Below are 20,235 nucleotides of genomic sequence, written 5' to 3'. Positions count from 1 at the left end.
AACATGATGTTTCACGTACAATGCGTCTACAACCACATTCGGTAGATTAGTAACAAAGATCAATGGCATGCATTGTATCTACATTTGGACATTTGGACTGTAATATTGTCGGTTCTCGGATGTCAATAATCTGTGCTAATTATAGAAAGAACGACCCATTTCTCATTTACAATGTTGCTACTGCATCTATTGTTCGCAGATCCGAAGCCATGTACCTATAACCGCGGCTTTATTTACATTACCTAGGCAGGTCCCATAAGGGTCCGTTTACACAGACCGGCTTGGAGAGGAGAGCAAATTTTTATCACGTTGAAAACAGAGTTTTATGTATTTGTGTTAAGGTTTATTTTTTCATGTGCACTGTTTTTGTCATTAAAAATGCTTGACGGCGCTTGGTATGAAACAATAAAAAGAGCCTAAACGGCTCCGATCGCGTGCTCTTTTCGAGCAGCCGATCGGTTCCGATTGCATGCTTTTTATCACTCGTGCAGTATATCGAGCCGGTCTGTATGAACGGACCCTAAGAGGCCGTCTCGTAAGGGTCTATACATTGGACAGAGTCCGGGTAGTAGCGCTCTCTAATAGATATGAAATGCATTCTGAAGTGACTTGAGGTTGCTTTTCCACCAGAGATGTGCTATGCTACGTTGCTGTGGATGCGTTTGGCTTCCACCATTCATACTCATTGGTACACATAGCTTAGCACTGGTGGAAACGGACTCAACTAAAATATGTATTTTTATATAGAAAGATGAAGATGTTTTATTTGCTTTTGTATTTACAAAAGCTGCTTTGTTTACTTGTAAAAAGATTTGTGAGTTTTTTGTCATAATATGTTCGTATTTCAATAGTTGTGTATTCTAGTCTGTGAGGAATGTAGAAGATTTTCCACTGAACTCGAATATAAACAAGTATAAGTGAAAGAAAATATTTGTGACTTTTTTACTACGTTTACTTTGAAAGTATTTGTATACGACTGTATATTTGAAACAAATAAACCACTCTACCGTAAGTCGTGGTTGGCTCGCCCGTTTCTCACATGAAAGTGCGGGTTTGAAACCTAAAAATGCCAAGTACCAATGTGACTTTTACCGAGTTATACGTACTTTCGAAGATTATTTAGACACTACTGACAAACGATGAAGGTAAACATCGTGATGAAACCAAGACTTATAATTTCTGATTACGTCTTGAGCTAGTGTTGTGGTTAATGCTCAAGGGTTGTGGTCAACTCTCCTCGTTAGCAGAGGCCTTTGGTCAGCAGTGGCCAGTTAATAGCCTATTAATGATGATGTTGAAACCACTCTATTAATAGATGTTCAGATAATTTTTCTATCCATTATAAGTACAATATTTAACTAACAAACAGTTTTACTACCATCCGCTCTGTATAGATCTTTAAGGGTTTTTAATTATACCTCACAGCAATGAAGTGAGGGGTGTCTTAATCAGAAGGTGCACTAATTAATTTTGCATCGCCAAGTGGAGATAACAAGATTATCGGATATATGAAATCTTTTTTATGCTATAAGCCAGCAAATGAACAGACGGATCATCTGATAGTAAGCAATCACCGCCGCTGATGACAAGAGCGTTGCCGGCCTTTTGGGGGTTAGAAATTTAAGGGTTGTCGGGGAATCGGGGAATGAAAAGTTTGGTAATTGGGCCTCTGGTAACCTCACTCACACAACGCAAGCGTTGTTTCACGTCGGTTTTCTGTGAGGCCGTGGTATTACTCCGGTCGAGCCGACCCATTCGTGCTGAAGCATGGCTCTCCCACACTTTGTCTTTTCACTGACTGACTGTAATTTGTAATGAGATTTCCTTTTGGGAACGGCTTTGGTTAGAAAGTATTTAAATAAAAAGTTTTATAAAATAAACAATGACGTTAGTGTATAAGTTATGTGCATTTAACAAATATTTGAAATACTTTTATGTGTCTAAAGAGATGAGTAAGATTGATTCAATTCATTGTTTTTGTATTTCAGGTATGTGTATCACAGCTAAAATAATATACATATTTCTATGGCGTTACCAAAATATATCCACGAAATTTATTTTGTTATATTAAAATACTAGCTACTTCGGCGCGGTTTCACCCGCACTGCTCGGTTCCTATTGATTATGGCGTGATGATTTATAGCCTATAACCTTCCTCGATAAATGCGCTATCCAACACAAAAAGAATTATTCAAATCGGACCAGTAGTTCCTGAGATTAGCGCGTTCAAACAAACAAACTCTTCAGCTTTATAATATTAGTATAGATCTATATCGCTATGCAATCGTAGACCGAGAATATAATATATTAAAGTATAGTTTCTGTCTGTGATAGCTAGTTATACTATAATATATAGCTCGATATATTTATTATAGCTAATAACAAACTGGCCGATATACCTAATTACCAAATTCCTTGAAACTTTCAAAACATTCAACATTTCGACATTTAGAAGTCTAATTTACTATTCAAACCAATACAGAATTTCGAATTTGAAATGCTAGAAAAATACCTATTATACACCCAATAGTTCTAAACGAAGGCTGAAGTAAGATCACAATTTACAACAATCAAAGTCTTTACGAGAATCTTGAAACTATGTGAAAGACTCGAGTAAATTATTAGCTTTTACGTAGAAACAAAGAAATTCGTTAACTGACTACATTGTTTCATCTTTATATTCGCTTTGTTTTAGGCCGTTTGATGTTTATAGGAGTAGTTTAAATTTTACGACTATTTCATCTTAACCTTGAATCTAAAACGCCTATTCAATTTTGTGTGTAAAATAATTTTATTGCTGTCTATTGTAGTCATAATATTTTCTTACATTTTTTAGAAGTTACATCATAGAAAACAACACTATTAGTTATTGAAAATTGCAAAAATGAAGACTTAAGATTTACAAACAAAGTTGAAATTGCCTCCACTCAAAAATCGTCTCCTGTATCGTTGGTGTGGTGTGGTATTCTTGAATTCAGAAACACATCATACTAAGTCATTATAAGACCTGGAACAACAATCTGTGGTGTAGACCACACAAAGAATCGTTCCAAGCAGGAATCGAAAACATGACACATTGCCCATTGTGTGTTGTGCTCAGCAAACCAATGCAATGTATAGAAATTTCTTATCGAACGAAATTTTTCTATTCATCAACATCATTTGCTACTACTTCACCGTTGACTCATCGATATATGAAAATACTTTCTTTGGGTTCAATGACCTTTTTGTTGTCAGGTAGAATTGAAAGGAATAAATAGCACGTGCCCCAGGAAGGTGCTAAACTGTTCAAAAAATATTCAATTCACAATACGACACATGTCTTTTGTCGAATATGTCAAAAGATTCTTTATTTGTCATGTTCAAAAATAGCTACAATGGAAATATATGTAAAGGTACAGATAAAAGCAGGTCAAAGTACTGTGGTCTGCCTGAAAGATTGGCAGATTCGATTTGCAACTTTGACTCTCAAAAGAGAAGATTCATTTTCCGAAAACACTAGTTTTTGTTTCAACGTATAGTTATTAAACTAAGGTGTAGCTATTAGACCAAAGAAGCAGTGCCACTCAATTATTAAGGTAAGATTAACGAGTATTCTTTCGTCTAAGACTTAAAACGAAACAAAAATCAAAGTGGCCATAAATTAGCTCGGACTAATTTACTAATGACGTTTCTCTCTGAAGTGGAGGCAAAATAAACCAACGGTTGAACTTTTACTCTTTAACCAAAACTTTTGTAGGCGTACAAGTCTTACGTTTTACTTCTTAAAGCTAGAAAGAAGAATATTAACAAATTGAATTCTTGAAATCTAACTAAGAAATGTATTGTGAAACTGATTGAAAAGGAGTATGGAGTTTCTTGCTTGTTCTTCTCTATAGGAATCTATACTGTGGAACGAGCAAATAGGTTCACTAGAGGACTGACGACAGATTGAATGTTTTAAATAGATTTCTTTGTTGGAAATTTCAATTGCCTTTTTATGTATTTAAACCCATGTGTATTTTGCTTGTATGTATTTTGCCCCACACTAGGATTTTCTCCTGTGTCGTGAGACGTTTACAACATACAAGTTCACATACACATGACAACTAGATCCGAAACAACAATTAATGGATCACACAAAGAGTTGCTCCGTGTGGTAATCGAACCTGCTACATGCTGCCCATCCACCGCACGAATCGTGCAGTCGAACCTTCCTGGTCAAATTGAAAAAATTGGATTATTGACTTTGACTTTATCTGGTACTATTTTCCGTATACGTATATCCATTCAATTCTTAACAAAATAAATCCATCTAAAAACACATGACTCATATACATTTTAAAAGTGACCAATTCAAATATAGAACGCCATTAACTAATAAAAGCTGAACCCAATCAATTTAACGGGCAGTAAAGCCCTCGATAAAAATGTGTAAACATTTCAATATGCACCTGTCTCACTTTATGATACTGTATACAAATTGGGAGCTGTTTGATTGAAGACACGCCAAGGGTAACTATTTCAAAGAATTATTATAACGATGAAAAGAACGAGATGGATTGTTTTTTCCTCTCTTTTGTTGATGGAGCACATGCTTTGCCCTTGAAATTGTCTGCTCAATGATACGTGATTCTTTTGATATTGCAGACATAACAATTACCTGTGTCAGTTATGAAGGTGATTGGATACAACATTCAATTTGTTGTTTAAAAAACATCTCTTTTACGACCAGTTTCAGTAGTAAATTTAATGATGGATATCTATTTTTAAAAATGCTTACAAGACATTAAATTTTGACAAGGGTTCAGTAAAACTTGTAAACGTGGTACAATGTTCTCGTACTAGATAGACTGTTAGTTTTTTTTAAATTCCATAATCTATACATATAATAAAATCGTAGAAAAGTGCTGTCTGTACATTGAAAATAAAAATAAAAAAAATAGCAGGGGTTATTGTTATGTCGATGTCGAACCCAAAAATGTAATTAACTTTTTTTTGTCTGTTTGTCTGTTTGTCTGTTTGTCTGTTTGTCTGTTTGTCTGTTCGTCTGTGCGCGCTAATCTCAGAAACGGCTGATCCGAGTTGGATGCGGTTTTCACGAATATATTGTGGGATGCTTAAATTTACATTTAGTGTTTGTTTCATGTCAATCGGTTCATAAATAAAAAAGTTATGTCAAATTAAAGAATCACGTCGAACATTCTATGCTTATACCATTAATCTCCGCAACTATTTGACGGATTTGGTTGAAATTTGGTACAGATATAGTTTAGAACCTTAGAAAGGACATAGATATATTTTTATTTCAAAAATCAAAAAATAAAAATAAGAAATAAATTATTTATAAATAATTCTATGTCGATCGTTACACGACTTCGGTTCATGTTATTGTTTTAATTTATCGAAAAAAGTAAATAAATAGTAAAAAGGTATGAAAAAAATAATATCAATATAATAAAACATTTAGTACAAAGAAAATGCTCTAACGGAGTATAGATAATTCTATGTCGATCGTTACACGACTTCGGTTCATGTTATTGTTTTAATTCATCGAAAAAAAGTAAATAAATAGTAAAAAGGTATGAAAAAAATAATATCAATATAATTAAACTTTTAGTACAAAGAAAATGCCCGAACGGAGTATAAATAAATAATCCAAGTTGTCTTTATCCTCGATAGATGGCGTTGGGATCGAAATAGATCGCGCTATGGTTTCGTTACATTCATTTGGTTGGGTATCGGCCGAGCGCTTCGGTACTATCGTAGAAAAAAACCGGCCAAGTGCGAGTCGGACTCGCCCATAAAGGGTTCCGTAACAGCAAGTAGATGACATATTATAAAAGTTACAAAATAACTTGTTTGTATGAACGACAAAGTTATATTTGCGTTTTTTGAAAATGTTTTATTTCTTAAAAACTAATAATGATATCTCATTCAAACCAATTTTCGTTGTTAGTTTCTATTGAAATCTACAGCATATATTTTTTTTAGTTTTCTCACTCTCTTATTTTAAAAGTTAGAGTTGGGGGGACACTCATTTTTCCACTTTGGAAGCGTCTAAGTTTCAAACGGTTGATTTTGACGAAATTTGGTTTTAGGAACCTTAATGCCTTTTATAAAGACCTATCCATAGACACCCATCACGGATATGTTAGCTGAAAAAATTTTTTTTTTTTAATCAGTTCCATGTATGGGGTGCCCCCTTTAATTTTTAAATTTAATATTTTTTATTCAAAATTCGAATAGCGGTTATCAAAATACATCAACCTACAGAGTTTCAACTATGTAGGCCCAACAGTTTCGGAAATAAATGGCTGTGACATACGGACGGACGGACGGACAGACAGACATGACGAATCTATAAGGGTTCCGTTTTTTGCCATTTGGCTACGGAACCCTAAAAAGTGTATTATCAGTCGTATGATTATTTGTCTGTAGTGGTCCTGCTGTTTCGTATATTCTAAATTGGTTTCGTTGTATTTGTCAATTAATAAGTTTATTTGTTGGGTTTTCCTGGTTTTTTGGTTAAACTATTTAACGTAGGTTTAGTTTGATATCGATTATTAGTAGTTACTGTAGTTAGTTTTTTTAATAAAATTGTAAGTCTAATTTATAAATTAATTAGATTAGATTTAAGTCGTTTCTTTTAAATTATTTAGTTTAAGCTTGGTTATTATAGCATAGAGGATAGGTTGTAATATAGTTTCTTTTTTAATTGTTATAAATTCGTAATTCGTAGCTTTCTTTAGTTTGAAGTTAGTTTAAGTCCGTTTTTAAACTATTTTTTCAATGCCCTAAGTGAGTATACATCTATTAAATTCAAACGCAGAGCTCATTATGTTGATTTTTGAAGAGTTCCCTGGAATATCTTCCACATCTCATTTTTGAAGAGATCCCGCGAGGTCGGGAACTATGTGGTTAAAACCAAAAATTTGCCGGAAGTCACTATTCCACGCGAACGAAGTCGCGGGCAAAAGCTATATTATACTATAAAGTGTTTTGTAACACGCTATTATACCGCGAGCTCAATTTCAACAAAAATCTCAAAAATGTTCGCTCATGTGCACCTCTGCCTACCTCTGTGTTGTGTTATGTTTGCTCATATCGGGTTATCCACCTCAGCAGAGTTTTAGCACGACGATAAATAAACGACACGATAACTACATTAAAGAAAACTAAACCTTGTTCAGGCGTAGTACAGTTTTATATAATAAATTATTTATATTTACGAGTTGTACCATAGCTCGATAGATGGCGTTCGCCGATTTAAATTCGAGCTATGGTTACGTTACAAGGAATAGTATAAGTCTAGAGAAAATGTCTAAATATATTTGTCTTCGTTCGAGTGTGTGACGTTTTACTTCAACCTCTTTGGCGACAGTGGCGCCAACCCAAACATAAGGTCCTTCGAGCCGGATAGTATAGTGAAAGTACAGTGACAAGTGCCTCTAGTGGAGGAAATCAGAACCAACGGTCGTCGAAGAGGAAGAAAACCGAGCGGAGTCCAAGGAGAGCTGAGCAAGGAGTTGTGTAAAGTGAGATAGTGTTTGTGAAGTGGCCATAAAAACTGTGAGTACATTGCCTTATTTAAACGTCCCAAGTGCTAGTCAGTTCATGGACTTAGAAAAAATTAAGGACTTAGAATAATTCGGAAGAAGTTCAGGACTTAGTAAAATTTAGAAGAAATTACTTGGGACTTAGAATAATTTCCAAAAAAGTGAAGAGACCCCGAATCTATGCCCGATTTTGCCTAGAACAGTCAATAAATTCAAAGACTTAGAAAAATTCAGCTGGTAAAAGACATAGAAGAATTCCATCAGTCTGGACTTGAAAAAAGGTTTTATTACGTACAAGGAAAAGTTCGGATATCTTGTCTACAACCATGGAGGCTAAGTTGAGATTGTTAGACGACCTCAAAAGTCGTATTCAAAAAGGATATGTCAACTTTAAAAAGTCACCGAATGACAGAATCAATCAGGCATACATTGACTCGAGGTTGGAAATACTAGAAAATCAATATCAACAATTTATACAAAAACATGACGAACTTTTGGAAAATTATACAGAAAAGGAATTGAGCTCTACCAGTTACATAAAAGACGATGTTTTTGAGGATGTTATGGACACTTTTATAACATACAAAGTAGATTTAAAAAACGCTTTACCCAAACTTAAGACTTCTGTACCGAGTGATGTTTCACCTGATCACATGCAAGCAAATAAGTCGTCAATCACAAAATTACCTAAAATATGTATCCCAACTTTTAGTGGTCAATATACACAATGGTCATCGTTCAGAGATTTGTTTTTATCATTAATTGATGGTAACGAAGCTTTGGATGATGTTCAACGTTTACATTACTTACGGTCACAGTTGTCAGGTGAAGCAGCACAACTCATTAAACACATTCCCATTACACATGCTAACTATAAGAAATGTTGGTCTATGCTAGATAACAGATATAACAATAAGAGATTTTTAGCTAATAGTATTCTCAGGCGTTTACTTAGCCAAAATCAAATGGCGGGTGAGTCATCGGTTGCACTCAAGGAACTTTTAGATACAACAACCGATTGCTTGCACGAATTATCAAGTCTAGGGGTTAAGGTAGACGCCTGGGACATTATTATTATTTATTTAATTAGCTCCAAGTTGGACGTGGAGACTCGGAAGCAATGGGAATTGCAGGTAAGTCAATCTTGTGAGGATCTTCCTACCTTCCAAGATTTCCAAGACTTCTTAGACAAACGTTTTCGAGCCTTGGAATTTGTAGAACCACAAAGTAGCAAGTCTAAAGGTACCTCTAAAACGTTTCATGTAATTTCAAAGATATCCTGCCCTCATTGTTCCGAAGAACATCTCTTATGTCATTGCAAGAAGTTTGCTCAGAAATCCGTAGAACAACGGCGTAACATTATAAAATCACGGGGTTTGTGTTTCAATTGCCTTCGCTCAAGTCATATAAGTATTAATTGTCGTGCAAATACCAAATGCAGGATTTGTAAAAAAAGACATCACACACTCTTGCATCAGAAATCGGATTCAGGTACGGAGAAACGCTCCTCCGCATCTCCGATTAAACTGAAACCACCGGACGAGGCCACGGCTGAACCTCATATTACAACCCATCATACTCGAAACATTCATAGTCAGGTCGTACTGGCTACAGCCCGTGTTCAGGCTAGGTCGAGTAATGGGCATTCAAAAGTTTTGAGAGCCTTGTTAGACCAGGGTTCTCAAGCTTCATTTATAACGGAAGCTGCGGTTCAGAAACTCAGGTTAAAAAAAATAGCAGTTAAAACCACTATTTCAGGTGTAGGTGGAAGTCAGGGCAATCTGACATCCAAATTTATGGTTAGGGTAAATATTCAATCTATGCAGGATCCTAACTTCACCTTTGAAACGAAAGCTTATGTGCTTAGTAAGATAAATGCAATTTTACCTGAAACGAAATTTACATTACTGGATTGGCCAGTACTAGGAAATATTACGTTAGCTGATCCAAATTTTAATAGGCCTAACAAAATTGACATTTTGTTAGGGTCGGGAGCCTATGCCAAACTCTTAAAAAATGGCTTAATTAAGGACCCTACGGGTAAAATAATGGCTCAAGATACTTACCTCGGCTGGATCATATCTGGAGAAGTCAGTAATTCAAATAGTGAGACATCATAATTTAGTTAACATGCACGCTAAGGTCGAAGAAAATAGTATTCATAAAAAGTTTCAGGAAATTAAGGCAGGGTATTAATGCTCTGATATTTTAATCATTCGTCCTGAAGAACTTCAAACATCTAGTCGAACTTACCTGACTTCACACGAGGAACATAATATTAGGCTTGATAATGGAAGTGAGTCTGGAAATAAAGGATAAAGGACTTACCTTCAAACACAAATCAATTCCATTACAAGAATTACTTACCTCGCAGTAGTCACAGCTATCACTGATCCAACTGAAACTACTTACTAAAATTAATACAGTCCACTGCAATACAACGTTTGTAGTATCTGCTAGGTTTGGCTGCATATTACTTCACTTACCGCTTACCGCTCAAATCTTCATCTCAAAAAACTTGATCAATTTAGATTGCGATGAAGAGTGGTCTAAACATCTAGGTACAAAGTAGCAGTCTTATTATAGTAGGTTACAAACCTAGGTTATTTACATGGTAGTAGTAGAAGAGGAGGATCGGGTTCACTGCAATCTTGTCACTTTTAAAAATAAAGGTGGCTCCAATATAACATATTTAATTATACTTACTAGGATTGGAGTCATAATGTATCATAGTTTTAGATATTAGATTGTAGATGTAGTTAGAGTTTGTTTTATATTATTACTTTTATTTTTAGGAAATTACTTTAAAGGAAATTATTACTTTCTTAGATGGTTTCGACAGGCGTGCTGGCTCAGAGGTTTATCACCCAGGGCGATGAACAACATTAATTGTAGAATAGGACCTCTAAAATTATAGAAGGTAATCCAGCCTCACACTCTAGTTTAGGACCTCACTTCTTGAGGTATGGTACCAAAATCATATTTGGTAAGCGTACTACCTTTGTAGGTACATCAGAGTTTAGTGTAAGCACTTCTGATGTAAATTCATTGACTCCAGGACATTTCTGTGATAGTCAACCATAGGTAGTACCGTATTATTATCAACTTAGGTGGCTTAAGACGTTGGCAATTGACACAAAGAATGATTTAATATTGATACAAACACTGGTCTCGGGAGTATTTGACAATGTTCTTGCAAAGACATAAGTGGGCTAACAATAGAATATAAGGGCTCCCGAGTTAAACGTCCAGCTTGGAAATTTTGTGTTTTTAACCAATGTCAATTAATTAATTTGTTAGATTTATACTTTTTTCTACGTCTTTATATTTTAGTAATTTAAGAACCAAACACCAAGAACTGTAGTAGATTATAATAGTTAGTAATTAATTCTTAATTTTATTTGTTTTAAGGACTATAAGTCCTTGGTGGGCGGTATGTTCAGGCGTAGTACAGTTTTATATAATAAATTATTTATATTTACGAGTTGTACCATAGCTCGATAGATGGCGTTCGCCGATTTAAATTCGAGCTATGGTTACGTTACAAGGAATAGTATAAGTCTAGAGAAAATGTCTAAATATATTTGTCTTCGTTCGAGTGTGTGACGTTTTACTTCAACCTCTTTGGCGACAGTGGCGCCAACCCAAACAACCTATTTACTGGAAACATAAAGTTGTAGATTGTTTGATTGCCTGGTAAGTACATAACAATCACAAATGTTACAAAACGTTCCGTATATTGTTAGGAACAAACTTTCATAATTATTTTCCTATACTATATGAAACTTCAGACGATTGGGATTATCATAAGTTTTCTTGTTTACAAGTTGGGAATAGAAAGCTAGTAAAGTGTAAGTGAAACTTAACCTTACCGTGAAGGAAATTAGATTACTTTTACGTTCACGCCATTTTTACGGCCTTTAGATGAATGTATATATCCTATATAACTTTTTTAAAAGGTTTTATTTAATTTGCAATATATGTGTGCTAATGTATTTTGAAACAAATACCTTTAATTGATTGAATTCAAATATTGTATACATATGTATTTAGTTTTCATGAACATAAATGCTACACTTTGGAACGAGCATCTAGCTTCACTGACAGACGGACTGACGGACTATTCAATTTGACGCTTCAAAAGTGTCTAATTTAGGATCAATAGAAATAGGTGTGTGATAATGTTTTAAAAAAAATGCTCACAATTCTTACAAAAATAAAAATTATTCAATATTCATATCATTGTAATAAATAAAATATAGGCAAACGCACCGACCAACAACTATATAAATAAATCCCTATTACAATTCAAAGTTTACTTGACCCAAAAATATTTGGCAAACGAGGCCGTCTATAGTGTTCTTCTGAACGTGGAAGGATCCTTTGGAGTATACTCGAAGTGTCATCACAAGTGTCTAATATGCAAATGAGGACTCTAGATGGTGTTCCATAAAGATGAAAATGGAACATTTTGCATAAATCTGGCTGGGGTTCAGCTTCAGCCTCTTTGGTAGATTATGAATAGCTTAGTCCTATTTATGTTAGAGATAGTAAAAACAAGGAATTTGTCTTCATTCTGATCTTACCAATATTTTAAATGCAATAATATAAATGCTCATTCACATCAAAACTGCTGAATGGATCGTGTTGAAATTTGGAACAGGGGTAGATTGAGGTGTAGGATAACACATAGGCTACATTTGAATATTATGTATTATGAAATGTAGATAAATTATTGAGAAAATTGTAAAATTATTTATGATTCGTTGACTTGATTGACCTTTACGACTACCTTTTTTTTTTTTTTTTTTGAGGGGGGAAAATCATCCAATGACTTCTCCCGCCTTAGGTGAGGCGGGAGGGAGTGTCAGACTCTTACTGACTAAAAACCACCCCGTTCCTTCTCCTGCTTTGAGCCGGAGCCACGGTAACCTTTTACGTTGTCCGCAACCTTTACGACTACCTACGTTTACGTTTTACAACTGACTTTGACAAAGTTTTCATAAAGTTGTTATTACTTGAATAGGTACGAGAAAATATTGAACAAAAGTGTACTTAGGTATTTTACTTAACTAAAATATAAACTTAAAGTAATAAGGGGCCTAAATGCACCCAAACATAAATTAACACATCTTTGTAATTACATTCCACATAGGCACACACATTCTACGTACGGTATAAATACACAACAGTTCATTCTACCGTTTATATAACGCGATAAAGACGTAATTACTAGACAAACAATCGCTCCTTGCTACAGCGGCGCAGTATCGCAAACTGCACAATAAACATAACATATAGGTACGGTACATTCCGTATATCAGGGGTGGCGAACCACATACAAGATAAATGTCCGAATATTCAAACGCTACTCAATTTTAAAACGCTCTAAAAACTAGTTCTGGCCTTTCAATTCTTTATAAAATGACAGAGATAGCACGATATTTAAGTAGAGCATAAAAAAATAAGTAGCATTTCAGTATTGGGGCGAAAGGCACTCAATACTATGTACATATTTGGGTAAGTTACTTCAGGTAACATATGTATTTGTGATGGCCCTAGACTTAACGTGTTATGCCAGCTTACCATCAGGCTGGCTAAAAGTTTTGTTTTTTCTGATACTTAAATTTATTAAGTAACAACAGGAGTTTAAAACTCCTGTTGTTACTTAATTTTCAAAAGCCAAACAAGCTCAATATTATTGTGTCAATAGAACAAACCTAATGCAAAAGTAGTCTAAAAGATCAAATTATTATATATAAATCAAAAGATCACTTACAAAAGTGTTCATTAAAGTCCTAAACAAAACTGCCTTTGGAAAAATAGCATCAGTTCCTAGTTGATAGGTTTGCCATCCCTGCTGTATACGTTACTTGTAATTGTAACAGTTATGCAGACGTGTTTACAACCGTATTGTTTAATACATAGCGAACAAATTACGATGGCGTTCAAGGTCACGAAATTGATGTATGTTTAAATGCTTTTCTAGTTTCAACTAGTTACATTTGGCAGGATGAAAGTATTTAATTTAGTAAGAAAAAAATACGTATCTAATGTTTAACACAATCTACCAGACAGACATAAAAAAAATATAATACTACTGTATTATTCAAGTGGGTAGTAACAAGATTGCACTTACCTATAAATAAATCAGTATTTATGAATACTCCATATAGAAATCGAATTCCTGGAGGTCGTCAACCTCTCTCTATAACAGTGAACTCTTGTTTTTCTCCAAACAAATTATGACTATCAAAGATATTGAAAAAAGCAAATAAATTAGCCTAGTTTTGATAAATATAATTGTAATAAAACTCAGATTGATTGGAATAGATTATAATTATTTACCTTGGTACACTATGCAACACGTCCGTCTTCGATGCTGCCCGCGAGCAAATAGGCCGAGTTGACAGTCGAAAATCCCCAACTGACATTTTTCAAAAATACCGATGGTCATGTGACCCGTGTTGACATATCACAAAATCGATACCCGACTAAAATAATACTATGGTTCTTTAATATAATTTCGAAACCTAACACTCGACCATCCTGACGTCGTGCATGTCCCCATGCACGCAGATGAAATAACTGCTATGTATAACCTAACACACGGCTAGTATCGAATTCGGACTCGCAATTCATTGCACATTAACATCAAAATATAATTATCATCAACTCAAGGTTCTTACAAACAAACAAATAGGAAAAAAAAATAATTGAATAAATTACAATCCACTTAAACTCTTTCTCAAAACATTGAACATTAAATAACATTGTATTAAAGTAACTTAACTAGTGAGCCATCCTTCTCACAAACGATAAATAAATACATATACAATCATCATCAGATCACGGAAGCAGTGAGCTCTCCTTCTCACATACCGAGGTGCCTGTGTTTGTGAACCCTCCTTCTCACAAACGATAAATAAATACATATACAATCATCATCAGGTCACGGAAGCAGTGAGCCCTCCTTCTCACATACCGAGGTGCCTGTGTTTGTGAACCCTCCTTCTCACAAACAATAAATACATACATATAAAATCATCATCAGGTCACGGAAGCAGTGAGCCCTCCTTCTCACATACCGAGGTGCCTGTGTTTGTGAACCCTCCTTCTCACAAACAATAAATACATACATATAAAATCATACTCAGGTCACGGAAGCAGTGAGCCCTCCTTCTCACATACCGAGGTGCCTGTGTTTGTGAACCCTCCTTCTCACAAACAATAAATACATACATATAAAATCATCATCAGGTCACGGAAGCAGTGAGCCCTCCTTCTCACATACCGAGGTGCCTGTGTTTGTGAACCCTCCTTCTCACAAACAATAAATACATACATATAAAATCATACTCAGGTCACGGAAGCAGTGAGCCCTCCTTCTCACATACCGAGGTGCCTGTGTTTGTGAACCCTCCTTCTCACAAACAATAAATACATACATATAAAATCATAATCAGGTCACGGAAGCAGTGAGCCCTCCTTCTCACATACCGAGGTGCCTGTGTTTGTGAACCATCCTTCTCACAAACAATAAATACATACATATACAATCATCATCAGGTCACGGAAGCAGTGAGCCCTCCTTCTCACATACCGAGGTGCCTGTGTTTGTGAACCCTCCTTCTCACAAACAATAAATACATACATATAAAATCATACTCAGGTCACGGAAGCAGTGAGCCCTCCTTCTCACATACCGAGGTGCCTGTGTTTGTGAACCCTCCTTCTCACAAACAATAAATACATACATATAAAATCATCATCAGGTCACGGAAGCAGTGAGCCCTCCTTCTCACATACCGAGGTGCCTGTGTTTGTGAACCATCCTTCTCACAAACGATAAATACATACATATAAAATCATCATCAGGTCACGGAAGCAGTGAGCCCTCCTTCTCACATACCGAGGTGCCTGTGTTTGTGAACCCTCCTTCTCACAAACAATAAATACATACATATAAAATCATACTCAGGTCACGGAAGCAGTAAGCCCTCCTTCTCACAAACGACAAAACTAATAACTTAAAATAACACAATATATTTCATTTATAATCATAACATAACGGTATCACATAAATATCATTGAAGTTACAAATTAGTCTTCAGTATTTTGTATTTATCCAAACAATAACGTAATTATTTTATACTTAATGTACATTGTATATATAGATTTTAACAATTGTAAATAAAATATAAATATAATATCTCAACGGACACATAAACAAAATCAATAAAATATCCAAAAATACCTACTAATCAAGTGTATAAATTACTATATGAATTCATTTAATAATACCGTGTTTATAAATCACAAATATTTCATTCATCTATTTCCTCGTCATCAAAACTACTAGTATCATCGTTATCACTATCCTTATTGACATCTAAGGCGGCTACATGAACCCATGGCAACATGCGATCAGCAGCTACAGTGGTCTTGCGTTTATTTTTGGTACTGCTCAAACCGGGTATTGCAGCCAGTCTATAGCGGTCGTTACCTAGGACTTCTATTACGCGGTAAGGTCCGACATAAGGGGGAATCAGTTTCTTGCTTTTGCCATCAGTTGCAAAAGAAGTTCTTGTAATCTTTACAAGATCACCCTCTCCGTAAACACGCGCAGGGCGCCGGTTTTCGTCATGAGCGGATTTCTGTTTTTCTTGTTCGGTATCAATCCTATCCTTGACAGATTCTCTCAATAGTTCTGTGTCTAATTCTTCGTTACTTTCTCGGACTAGTTCATTAAGCATAGGTCTGATTTCCGAGTTCATTTTCAATCCGAACATGACTTCTGCCGGCGTTCTGCCTGTCGTCTTTTGGCGAGTATTATTCATTCCCCATTGTACCTTGCCTACCTTATCATCCCAATTCCTCTCATCAAAGTTTAGATTTTGGGCGGTCAGGGAATTCAGTACTGTTCGGTTGTACCGTTCTACCTGACCGTTGGCTCTCGGGCTAGCAACCGCATTCAAAATATGCCTAATGCCTCTATCTATGCAATAACGCTTAAATGCATGGGACGTAAAGCAGGTACCTCGATCACTAATCACACGATCGGGTATTCTAAATGTACAGAAAATATCTTCAAAAACTTTAACGGCTGTTTGTGTTTTAGTGTTTCGCACCGGTTTAACAAAAACAAATTTGGTAAAGGCGTCCACTATCACTAATAAGTAGGAATTCCCGGATTTCGAACGAACAAAGGGTCCAAGGTGGTCAACATGGAGCGTATGGAAAGGCACTTCTACTTTTGTGATGGGGTGCAGATGGCCCTCAGCAACTGTAGTTTTCTTTGAGTAGGCGCATTCGAGACATGCCTGAACATACTTCTTAATGAAACGAGACATCTTGGGGAACCAATAAGTTTTCTTAATGCGTTCTAATGTCTTTTCTACACCAAAATGCCCGATATCATCGTGGTTCATGCGGCAAAGTTGCCACCTTGCACCCTTTGGTACTACCCAGCGTAAATTATTTTTATCGCCATTCAAACATTTATACAATCTATTGTCCTTAATCAAAAAGTTTTCTTTTATATGTTTTAAACTGTCAGCGTCTATATCGCTAGTAAGTATATCCCGTGTTCGTCGGAGTTCCGAATCTCCTATCTGCAATGTATGAAGCCAGTCATCGCTACTAATCTGCATAACACATGGATATTGCTCAAACTCGTCTGTGTCACCAATCAAATTGCCCGGATTCCGCGACAGGGCATCTACATGTGCCATTTTGGTACCAGCTCGGTATTCTACTGTACATTGAAATTCCTGTAACAGTAGCCACCAACGAGCTATACGTGGGATCATATCACGTTTTGAGAACGTTGAACGCAAGGCGCTACAGTCTGTAACTATCTTAAAGTTTTGGCCTAATAGGTAAACCCGAAATTTCTTAAGAGAACATACCACTGCCAGTGTCTCAAGCTCAAAGGCGTGGAAATTTTTCTCTTCCGGAGAAGTTTGCCTACTATAAAATGCTACAGGCCTGAAAGGGTCAGAAGCGCCTGTACGCTGAAGTAATATCCCACCTATTCCTATTCTGCTTGCGTCGGTGTGCAATTCTGTATCTGCAGCTGAATCATAAATCGCCAGAATCGGTCTGTCGACTAGGGTACCTTTAAGTGCCCTAAAAGCCTCGTCCTGATCCTCGGACCAGACCCATTCAACACCCTTTCTAAGTAATTTATTCAAAGGGTGTGCGACGGACGCGAAATTTCTGATGAATTTTCTGAAGTACCCTACTAATCCGAGAAATTGGCGAACCGAATGTGCATTAGTGGGGCAAGGAAAATCTACGACAGACTGGACTTTCTTATCACCGGGCCGAACACCAGCGGTGCTTATTTCGTATCCTAAATAAATAATTTTATCCTGGAGAAATTCGCACTTCGCTAAGTTAAGGGATAAATTTGCCTTCTCTATTAGCTGTATCACTCTCTCAAACCGTTCCAAACATTCTTCCACACTTTTCCCGTAGATTAAGACATCATCGATGTAGACCATAGCCTCGGTAAACCTAGCAGACCCTAGAACTCTATTCATCATGCGCTGAAAAACAGCTGGTGCATTTGCCAACCCGAATGGCATACGATTAAATTCATATTGGCCATCCGGGGTTACAAACGAAGTAAACGATTTGGAACATTCAGAAATAGGGACCTGGTAGTACCCTGAAAAAAGGTCCAAAGTTATGAAGTAACCCTGGCCGGAAAGACGAGCAATCTCATCCTCTATAATCGGCATCGGGTATCGCTCTTTGACCGTAATGGAATTTAAAAGCCTATAGTCAACACACAATCTCTGTCCACCATCCTTTTTACGTACTAATATAATAGGGCTCGCAAAATCCGAGACCGATTCCCTTATTATACCGGACTCTAACATCTCACCTATCATCTCTCTCACTTGTCCGCGTTCCTTATGCGCTAATCTATAGGGGCGGTAAACAACCGGACGTTTACTATTTAGTTCGATTTTCATCTCAGCTATGGTCGTGCATCCTAATTCCTTCAGACTTGAGGCAAAACAATGTTTGTACTTAGAGAGTAAGCTCATCAACTGTCGCCGCTGTGATTCATTGACCGTACTGCCTATTTTCACTTGACTCTCGTCAATAGTACTGGTTTCGTCCACAGGCGCATTCATTGATGTGCTTAATATTTGTCTAACTATCTGGATCTTGGTAGCTCGTCCTATGGTAAGTCCCCCTCGCAATTGGCAAAACTCTGATAATGGTGTTATGTATATGTAAAATAAACTGTTTGTAACCCGATATACCCCTCCATTAATAGTAAATTGTTGATTCGGTTTCCCGATAACCTTACCACTTACCAAAATATCTCCATTTGTAACGGTATCTACGTGAGCCTTAACTAAGGCGGGGCCGTAAATGTCAACATCGAAAGGGACTATTATAGTGACAGGTTTATTGTCATCGAAATCAAGTCTGGGAAATTCAAACTCATAATTGTCGTTAAGGAACTTCAGTTCCAGCGCATTTTTGTAAACAATAACATGGGGTTGTTCTGTGAACGACTGTCCTATCAACAAGGGTAAGTCAAGAAAACTATCATCGACTACCTGACACCTCACGCGTCCTCTCACACCATCTACACTCAACTCTACATCCACACCTCCCGAGGAGTGCACTATGTCATTACCAAATCCTCTCAAAGGCAAGGGCGGGCTATTGTATTTTAGATTTAAGGTGGCAGCTAAAGAGTGAGTAAGAAGCGTGACTTCGCTACCCAAGTCTACAAAGGATTTCACCGGTATATCATTTATTATACAATCTTTCAAGAACTTTGAATTTGGCGACGATGTTAAAATGCACATTGTTTTCTGAACGTTATCAGTCTTGTTATTGTTTCCAAGGTTGATAGCGCAATTTTCGGTTTTGTGACCAACCCTACGGCATTTCGCACATTGGATCAACGGTTTAGGGCACTTCAGATAGGGATGTCCTTTCTCCTTGCAGTTGAAACAAAACAGTTCATAGTGAGAATTGTTGTTATTAACTTTAGACGTTCGACTGAATGAGCTTTTATTGGTTAAAGACTCTGACGTAGAAGCATATTGACCTTTAAAATTGCTGCGATCTAAAGATTGTGAGGGGTCCTTATTGCTCATAAGAAATTGTAATAGCTGGTCAGATTGAGTACAACGTAACGCATTGGCGCTAGACTTCATTGTCTTGTCGCTCAAACCATGGATAATGCATTCCACTGCACGCTTGCCTTCGATATCGCATCGGTTCAGGAGAGCCAGTTTTTCATAATAATACACTTCAAGGGGTTCACTAAATTTGCTCTTTCTCCTAATCATGTCTTCCAAGGATTGGCCATAATTTTGTTCAAACGGAAAAGCACTCAACAACTTGCCTTGCCACTCATCCCAACTAAATAGGATGGAGTTCAAACTTTCATACCACGTTTTGGCCAATCCTTGTAGTTTTTGCATAGCAAAGTGGATGATAGTTCTTTCATCCCACCCGTAAACAGTGGCACACTCGTTGACCTTTTTGAGCCAAATGTCTATGCGCTGACTCTTGGAAGAAGGGTCAAAATCGGGTAGGATATTTTTGTGATTAATATTACTGGCACTTGACATTGGAGATGCCATTGTTTGCGGCTGGGATTGAGATTTCATATTACTAATTGAGTTAATAAACTTCATAATATCCTTAGAAGTAA

General features: G+C 36.4%; 1 protein-coding gene and 1 long non-coding RNA gene across 9 annotated transcripts in view; one reads left to right on the top strand and one right to left on the bottom strand.

Annotated features, from left to right (window-relative positions):
* The window catches only part of LOC118282236 (neuropeptide FF receptor 2), a 100,262-nt gene that overhangs the window by 55,003 nt on the left and 25,024 nt on the right, over positions 1 to 20,235 (bottom strand). The gene's annotated exons all lie outside the window — the stretch shown is intronic.
* LOC126911978 (uncharacterized) overlaps positions 14,183 to 20,235 on the top strand; it is a 153,008-nt gene continuing 146,955 nt past the window's right edge. For 4 of the 8 annotated variants that reach the window (XR_007706543.1, XR_007706549.1, XR_007706547.1 and 1 more), the window contains exons 1-3: positions 14,183 to 14,733; positions 14,837 to 14,939; positions 15,146 to 15,248. This is a non-coding gene — a long non-coding RNA (uncharacterized LOC126911978). The remainder of the gene's footprint in view (positions 14,734 to 14,836; positions 14,940 to 15,145; positions 15,249 to 20,235) is intronic. The other 4 variants (XR_007706545.1, XR_007706544.1, XR_007706546.1 and 1 more) reach the window with 4 other exon arrangements.

The sequence above is a fragment of the Spodoptera frugiperda genome, chromosome 20 (genome assembly GCF_023101765.2).
Source record: "Spodoptera frugiperda isolate SF20-4 chromosome 20, AGI-APGP_CSIRO_Sfru_2.0, whole genome shotgun sequence".
Lineage (NCBI taxonomy): Eukaryota > Metazoa > Arthropoda > Insecta > Lepidoptera > Noctuidae > Spodoptera > Spodoptera frugiperda.
The sequence above is the reverse complement of the archived record's forward strand: the minus strand, read 5'-3'. Positions and strand labels throughout refer to the sequence as shown.